The following is a 7,413-nucleotide window of genomic DNA, read 5'->3' as shown; positions in this document are numbered from 1 at the left end:
GACAAGTATACACATTCTAGAAAGTGAATGATTGACGAGTTCTTGAGAAGACACTAACCTTGCAAAGTTAGTGCCTACTATTTGCTTAACTTCAAAGAAGCATAATAAGGATGGACAATCATAGAAGGTAGCTGATAAATGTAGTTGTAATAATAAATTAATTTGGTTAGCTTTCCTTTTTATCTTTTCACTATTTCATGATTTGCACTCATGTGAATTACTGGAAAACTTACCAGCAGGTGGTAGCACTGTTTAGCAAATATACTCCCAGATCCCAAAGCAAGCAATTGAAAATGAATTATTAAGTGTAAGAGCAACAACATTCAAATATGTCAGAATATTGGACAGGGATTTAGAAATCCAGAATCCTAGTCCCAGATGTATTACTTATCGGCCCACCACTTTGGGAAAATAATCTCATAGTGTTTAAATAACATCTTAGCTAAAATAGGAATAATAACTGTCCTGGCTCATGTTGTATTAAGGATAGAAAAAGAAATGCTTATGAAATCATTTTGAGAACAGCAGAATGCTACATAAGGCAAGCTATCATTTCTGGATTTTTATTGTTTATATATAAATATTTTTTGTTGTTACTCAGGCATCTACCCTTACAGGTAACAATAATGATCATCATGTTGGGCCTTAAAAGAACAACACTCACATATGTAAAATTAGCATCCATTGCTATATATTCAACTAATTTTTAATCTAATTTCAATTCTATTTTATTTTAATCTATTATAAGATGTGAATTAACATTTGTTCTTTCCAAGGGAAAATTAATCCACTTTCTGAGTGGTTTTTTTTTTGCACAATCAATTCCTAACCAATGCATTTTCATCAACTGAAATGGAAAGTCTTAAGAACCCAAATGGTAAATTATAGATGTTTTTGCCATAAAATGGCACCTATATGCCTTTGCATATTTCAAATACAAGGAGCATGATCAGATAATTTTTTGAAGCAAATGGGCAGTTTAAATTTACTGATTGTTTACTGTGTGCTAGAATTATACTAATTACTGAATGTACTCAAAATTAAACAACCCAGGGATTCCTAGAAGAATTCGATGGATAGTTACGGATGACCTTCTAAATACCAGGCACGTTGCTAGACATACAGGTTGTGAAGGACAGATGTTATTTTCAAAGTCGTAATTTCTCAGATCACTGATCAAGAAAACACAGGGCCCGACAGGGTCTTTATAAAGAGGAATAGTCCACAGCTGGCGGCTATTGGGGTTCAAGGTAGCCTAGAGGATGTAGCTCATGAAGTGGGACTAGACGGAAAGAAGGGTGAGTCTAGATCGAAGTGGCACCGGCAGCAGCACATCCATGATGTGGGAACGATGTCGTACAAGAGTTACGAGTACTAACTTAGACCTCAGAATGATTTGGAATAAACCAGTAGTTTGCTACTTCAAAGCTGAGTAACCCTTGGCAAGTTACTTTGACTTTTTAAATCTCTGACTCTTCATCTTTCCAATAAAGGTGTAAGAAGTGTCTCCTTTTCAAAAAAACAGTTTTATAAGCCCTTCATCCACATATCATACAATTCAATAATTCAAGCATGTAGACAACAGTTGTACAATGATCACCACATTCAGTTCTAGAGATATTGTTCTTCCTGTAATGAATGTTAGTCATGTCTATCTTATAGCATTATTGTGAGGATTAAATATGATCATTACACAAAGGAAAATAGCGGGGGCGGGGGGGGAAGCAAAGAAAGCAAAGAAATTTTAGGGACGGATGTGAAATATACAAAATAGCGGTTGATATAGGTATTGCATGCTAGATGCTGAAGTTTCGATTTATTACAACAGATATTGAGAAGTGGAGGTTCTTGTACAGAAAGAAATTTTAGTAAAAATCATCTAGGCAGTCTCCAGGTATGAATGTCTGATTTACAGCCATTCATGTTCTTATATTCCATGGAGTTGGTTCCAACTCCTAGCGACCCTGCATAGCAACGAGAAACACTGTCAGGTTATTGGTCCATCCTCACAATTGATCTTTGTTTGAGCCGTGGTTGCAGCCACTCTGTCAACCCATCTCCACGAGAGCCTTCTTTTTCCTACACCTCTACCTTTCAAAGCATGACACCCTTCTCCAGGGACTGCTCTCTCCTGACGACATGTCCAAAATGTGGCCCTCTGACTATACTTCTTCCAAGACACATTTGTTTGTCCTTTCGTTGGTCCATGGTTCGTTCAATATTCTTCACCAGCCAAATTTAAATGCATCGACAGTCTTTCATACTCATCCTTTAATGTTATGTAAATTCTCTCTCACTTAGAAGTGACTGTGGCAACTTCTACTCGCAGCAAACTGCCCATCACAGTCACCATCATTTGCACCACGTGCAGCGTTTTAATCATTAAAAAACTTGGAGGCTCTTACTTTGAGGCCGTAAAGTAAGGCTAAAGAAGGACCTTATATACCTGTGGTAACAAGTTTGCCTCAAAGACTAACTTAAACTTAAAGACACACTTAGGAAGAGATCTCCTTCATAAACTGGAAACTGCCTTGTACTGCTTTCAAAGTGTGCTCTTCCACTAACTGAAGGGTTCCGCGGAAGAAAGGCCTTGAACTCACCCCATTGTCCTGCAGAAGAAATACCTGAAAGACTGCCTCTGTGAAGCTTACAGTCCTGAAAACCCCATGGAGCAGTTCTATTCTGTAACACACCAGGTCCCAATGAATCAGAATTGACGTGATGGCAAGAGTTGATCTTATTGGTGTACGGCCGTTTTGAGGAGGGCAGGGGTGGTGTAACTGGTATACTGCTGAATACTAACCAGATGGTTCATGGTTTGATGCACCCTGAGAGTCCTTGGGAAAAAGACCGTTGTTCAAATTCTGAAAGCTCACAGCCTTGAAACGCTGTGGAGTGGAGTTCTATTCACACCCATGAGTCAGAATCAACTGGGAACAACTGTCTGGGCTTTCAGTTTTTATAGCCGCTGTGTACAGGTCCCTGGGTGGCACACGCGGTTTGCAGTCAACTTCAAGTGAAAGGTTGGCAATGTGAACCCCCCAGTGGGTCCCTTAAGAGAAGCCTGGAGATCTGTGTCCATAAAGCCTACCGCTAAGATGACGCTATGAAGTGCACTTCTAGTCTAATACTCACAACGGACTCAATAGCAACGGGTTTGGTTCGTATACAGGCTGTCTCTGGAATAGAGAATGGATGGAGCAAAGAGAAGGAAGGTCACTTGAAGAGTGCAGATATGAGGTAATATGAGCTCAGATTTGGGTAAGAGGGATTTGGAAAGACTTGGTGATGAATTGGACATGAGATCAAGTGGGAGAAGGGATTAAAAAGTGATTCCAATATTGTGAGCCTGGGGAACTACAGGGATGCCTGTATCTTTGGCAAAAATAAGAGGCCGTTTTTATGTGTATGAGGAAAGCAAATAGTTTTATTCTTACTGGAAAAAGGCAGTAAGAGGACACAAAACATCAGGGAAGAAAGGTCCAAGATCAAGGCTGGACATTTCAGTTGGGAGTCATCTGCTAACTTTCAAAGCATTCATTGAAACCAGCTGTGATAGGGTGGGTGAAGGTAGTAGGAAGGGAAGAAAAAGAAAACTCACAGAATATTCCAAGAAAGAATATCCTTGCGGCTGAATGAGCATTTGAAAAACGGGTAAACTTAAAAGTTTTATAGCAAGCCAAACTCTATTTACATGAACTTGAAAGAGCAACTTTCCCTTCCTGTACAGGGCTATTGTTTTGTTTTGTTTTTACCACATCCTTAAAGTCCCACTTCTTTAATAATGCCATGAGCTGAATTATGATTCCTCTTTTAATCTGACTGAGGATATGTAAAATAAGGTCAAATACCAGGTATCTCCTAGTCTGTTGAATTATTGTCTTTTATCAGAAAAACAAAACACACACACACACACACAGAGAGAAACAAATCTGAGTTCCCCGTGCTTGCTATGTTCAGAGAATGGAATGTCTCTTGAGAACAAACAAGATGACCACCCATAAAACATCCAAAAAGGCTGAAGAGTAAAATTCCTTTCAAGACTCTGGGAAGAATTCCCTGAAACCCTGTGTCCCACAACCGTGTCAGCAACTCAGCAACTGTCCTCAGGACCAGAGTGAAATGTCACATTCTTTCTGTCAGAATGCTTACAAAGTTGTATTGGTATCCACGTTGGAGGGGTCTGTGCTCCTGACTACACGCTGAAGAGAATTGGGAGGGAAGATATCTTATAAAGTTATCATCATTGTGACATAATCGACATATCATACTATCAACAATTATACCGAATGAATGCATCTGGTAACCACAATCATATTCAAAATGAAGACCGTTCCCCTCCACAATCTATCCTCTCTCCCCATCTCTGGTCCCCTGCAACCACCATTCTTTCTGTTTCACCTGTCTTCTTTGTCACCTTCTTCCCCCTGCTTTAATGTCCTATTAATTTTCTACTTTCAAGAATTCGTGTAATATGAAATCCTTCAGTGTATACTTTGGGGTGTCTCACTTCTTTCACTTAGCATAACATTTTTAAAAACAGTTTTGTGAGTTTTTTAAAATAAACGTTTTATTGAGGGCTCTTACAGCTCTTGTAACAATCCATACATCAATTGTATCAAGCACATTTGTACATATGTTGCCATTATTATTTTCTAGACATTTATTTTCCATTGAGCTCTTGGTGTCAGCTCTTCTTCCTCCCCCTCCCTACACTCTCCTGGCCCCTTGATAAATTATAAATAATTATTAATTTCATATCTTACACCAACCACCATCTCCCTTCCCCCATGTTTCTGTTGTTTGTCCCCCTGGGCGGGGGAAGGGTATGGTTATGTGTCAATCATAGTGTCAATCCTCTCCCCACATTCCCCTTACCCTCCTGGTATCACTACTCCCATTCCTGTTCCTGGATTCTGTGTGTGTTAAGCTCATATGTCTTATCTGTACCTGTGTACATGCTCCAGTCTAGCGTGCAGTGAAAGGCAGTACCAGGGTCATGAGAGTGGGTGGTGAGGAAGCCTCAAGGAACCAAAGGAATATTATGTGTTTCATCTGTGCTTTTTCTGCACCCTGTTTGAATCCTCCCTTCCCTGTGTCCCCTTTGTGAGGGGATCTCCCATTATCTACAGATGGGCTTTGAGTCTCTGTTCTGACACACACACCCCCACCCCCTGTTCTCAACAAAATGTTTTTTTGTTTGTTTGGTGTCTACTGATGCCTGTTATCTGGTCCTGGCGCACCTCGTGATCACACAGGCTGGTGTGCGTCTTCCATGTGGACTTGTTGCCTCTCTTCTAGATGACCACTTGTTTAATTTTCAGCCTTTAAGATTCCAGACACTATATCTTTTGATAGCCGGGCACCATCTGCTTTCTTCACCTCATTTGCCTATGCACCTATTTTGTATTCAGCGATTGTGCCAGGAGGGTGAGCATCACAGAATGCCAGGTTGTTAAAACAAAGTGTTTTTGCATTGAGGGAGGGCATGAACAGAGGCCTGAAGTTTGTCCACAACTTCAGTGTATTGCCATACAAATATAGCTACATGGGCCAATATCTCTCTATTTTTATGAATTAATGTATTAACATATGTACACACCTATGCTTATACCTCTATCCATATCTCTGCTTCCTAGATTGCTCCTGTTTCGTTTCACCTTCTTCCTGCCCCATCATCACGCACACCTCTTAGTAATGCCTCTCAGCTGGATTGCTGTCGTTGTTGATTTTAATTCCCTAGTTTTTCCCTGTCTATGGCATTGTTTGCTCACTGCTCCCTTCCCCCTCTCCCTCCTCTCCCAGTCTCTCCAGGTCAGTTGCTTTTTCCTCAAGCTTCTTCCCATGCCTATCTTATATAAGTAGACAACCCAACAATAACAGAGACAAAACAAACAGAAAACAGAAGCTTGAAAAAAGAAAGAGAAAAAATATATATGCAGAATTCCACGTCTGTCCACTGACCTTCATCACTGTTTTCCCACTGGTCTTGGAGGGATTCTGGGAGCTGGCCCTCCTAGCCTGAAGTCAACTTTGGGGACTCTTCAGGGGCCTTATGTCTTTTCTTTGCTCCCGTTGCTGTTCTGTTAGGTCCCCTGCTTGGTTTGCCTTTCTGCGGGGCATTCAGACTGGACTAACTCCCTGCCGAGTGTCCCCGGTAATGTCCTCTGTTGTGGTGTGCTCCAGGGAGGGGACACCATGTCTTGAGCTATTGTCGGCCCTACAGTTCTCCCTGTGCCTTAGCAGCTCCATGCAGGAATGTCATCCTCCAGGCTGGGTGTGCCTCTATGGGGTCTAGACCACCCCCTTCTCTTTTCCCTTCTTGGTTTGCTTCCCTGTGGGTGTGGCACGCCAGTCCCTCTCCCCAACATGTAGGTTTAATGTTGCCCTCTGTTGGGCATGCGTCTAAGGAGGGGGTCAGTTTGACCCTGATTGGGGCCAGCCCTATAGCCCCATCTTTTCTGCATTTCTCCACGTGGTTAAGTTGCCCTCAAGGTTTGCTATGCCGTGGTGGAGACTGCATGCACACTCCCAATTCTGTGAAGACTTAACAATACTCTCCCCCGGGTGGGTTAGTGCCCTGCTTCCCCACCGCCCCCACCCCGTGCATCCTCTCTCCCCCCTTTACTCCTCTCCCTTCCCCCCTTTCCCCTTGTTTGTGTTGGAATAGCATGTACCTCCTTGGGTTTGATCCCATATCCCATATCACATAGCACGCACTTCAATTTGCTCATGTTGTTTCCTATATCAAAAGTTTGTTGCTTTGACTTCGCAATTTTCTTATTTTTACTAAACTCCATTCATTATGAAGATGTCATTAGTTTTCCTCTAATGCCTTTTTCCAGGACCCAATCCAAGATACCACATTTCATTTAGATTCCCCTTGGCTGTGACCCTTTCGCAAATGTTTTGTTTTTGATTACTTGACAGCTTTGAGGATACTGGGCAGCTGTTTGGTGCAACTTCCCTCAGATTGGGTTGGCCTGTTTTCTCCTTGTGAGGTGGAGGGTGCACATTCTCTGAGGGAGATGACAGGGGTGAAATGCCATCCCCCTGGAACCCTATCTAGGGGACACTGTTATGAGCAGTGTTTGTCACTGAGAAGGCTAACCTGCTCATCTGACTGACACAATGTTTGCCAGGTTCCCCACTGTGTGCATAGTTAATGCTTGTCCCGTTTCTGTCCTGTACACTCCGGGAGCTAGTCACTAAGTTTATACCACACTTAAAAGGTTGACTTAATGCTTAAAGCTTGTTTTTATTCTTAAATTTAACAACTTAAACTATCTGGATTTTTTCCCCTTCAAATCTCAAAGGAGATTTGTCTCTTCTTCTTCTTTTTTTTGTTTAATCACTTTATTTACTTCAGTATAGTTTCTTCCTTTTATTTGTTTAATCACTTATCTATCTTAA

The 7,413-nt window shown here is 41.5% G+C and overlaps 1 pseudogene; it reads left to right on the top strand.

Annotated features, from left to right (window-relative positions):
- Positions 1 to 2,423, top strand: part of LOC101654338 — a 65,668-nt pseudogene extending 63,245 nt beyond the window's left edge.
- The last annotated feature ends 4,990 nt before the right edge of the window (positions 2,424 to 7,413 follow it).

The sequence above is a fragment of the Echinops telfairi genome, unplaced genomic scaffold, assembly GCF_000313985.2.
Source record: "Echinops telfairi isolate 266 unplaced genomic scaffold, ASM31398v2 ScPeMD7_7469;HRSCAF=8507_1, whole genome shotgun sequence".
Lineage (NCBI taxonomy): Eukaryota > Metazoa > Chordata > Mammalia > Afrosoricida > Tenrecidae > Echinops > Echinops telfairi.
Note: the sequence above shows the minus strand (reverse complement) of the source record. Positions and strands in the feature narration are given on the sequence as shown.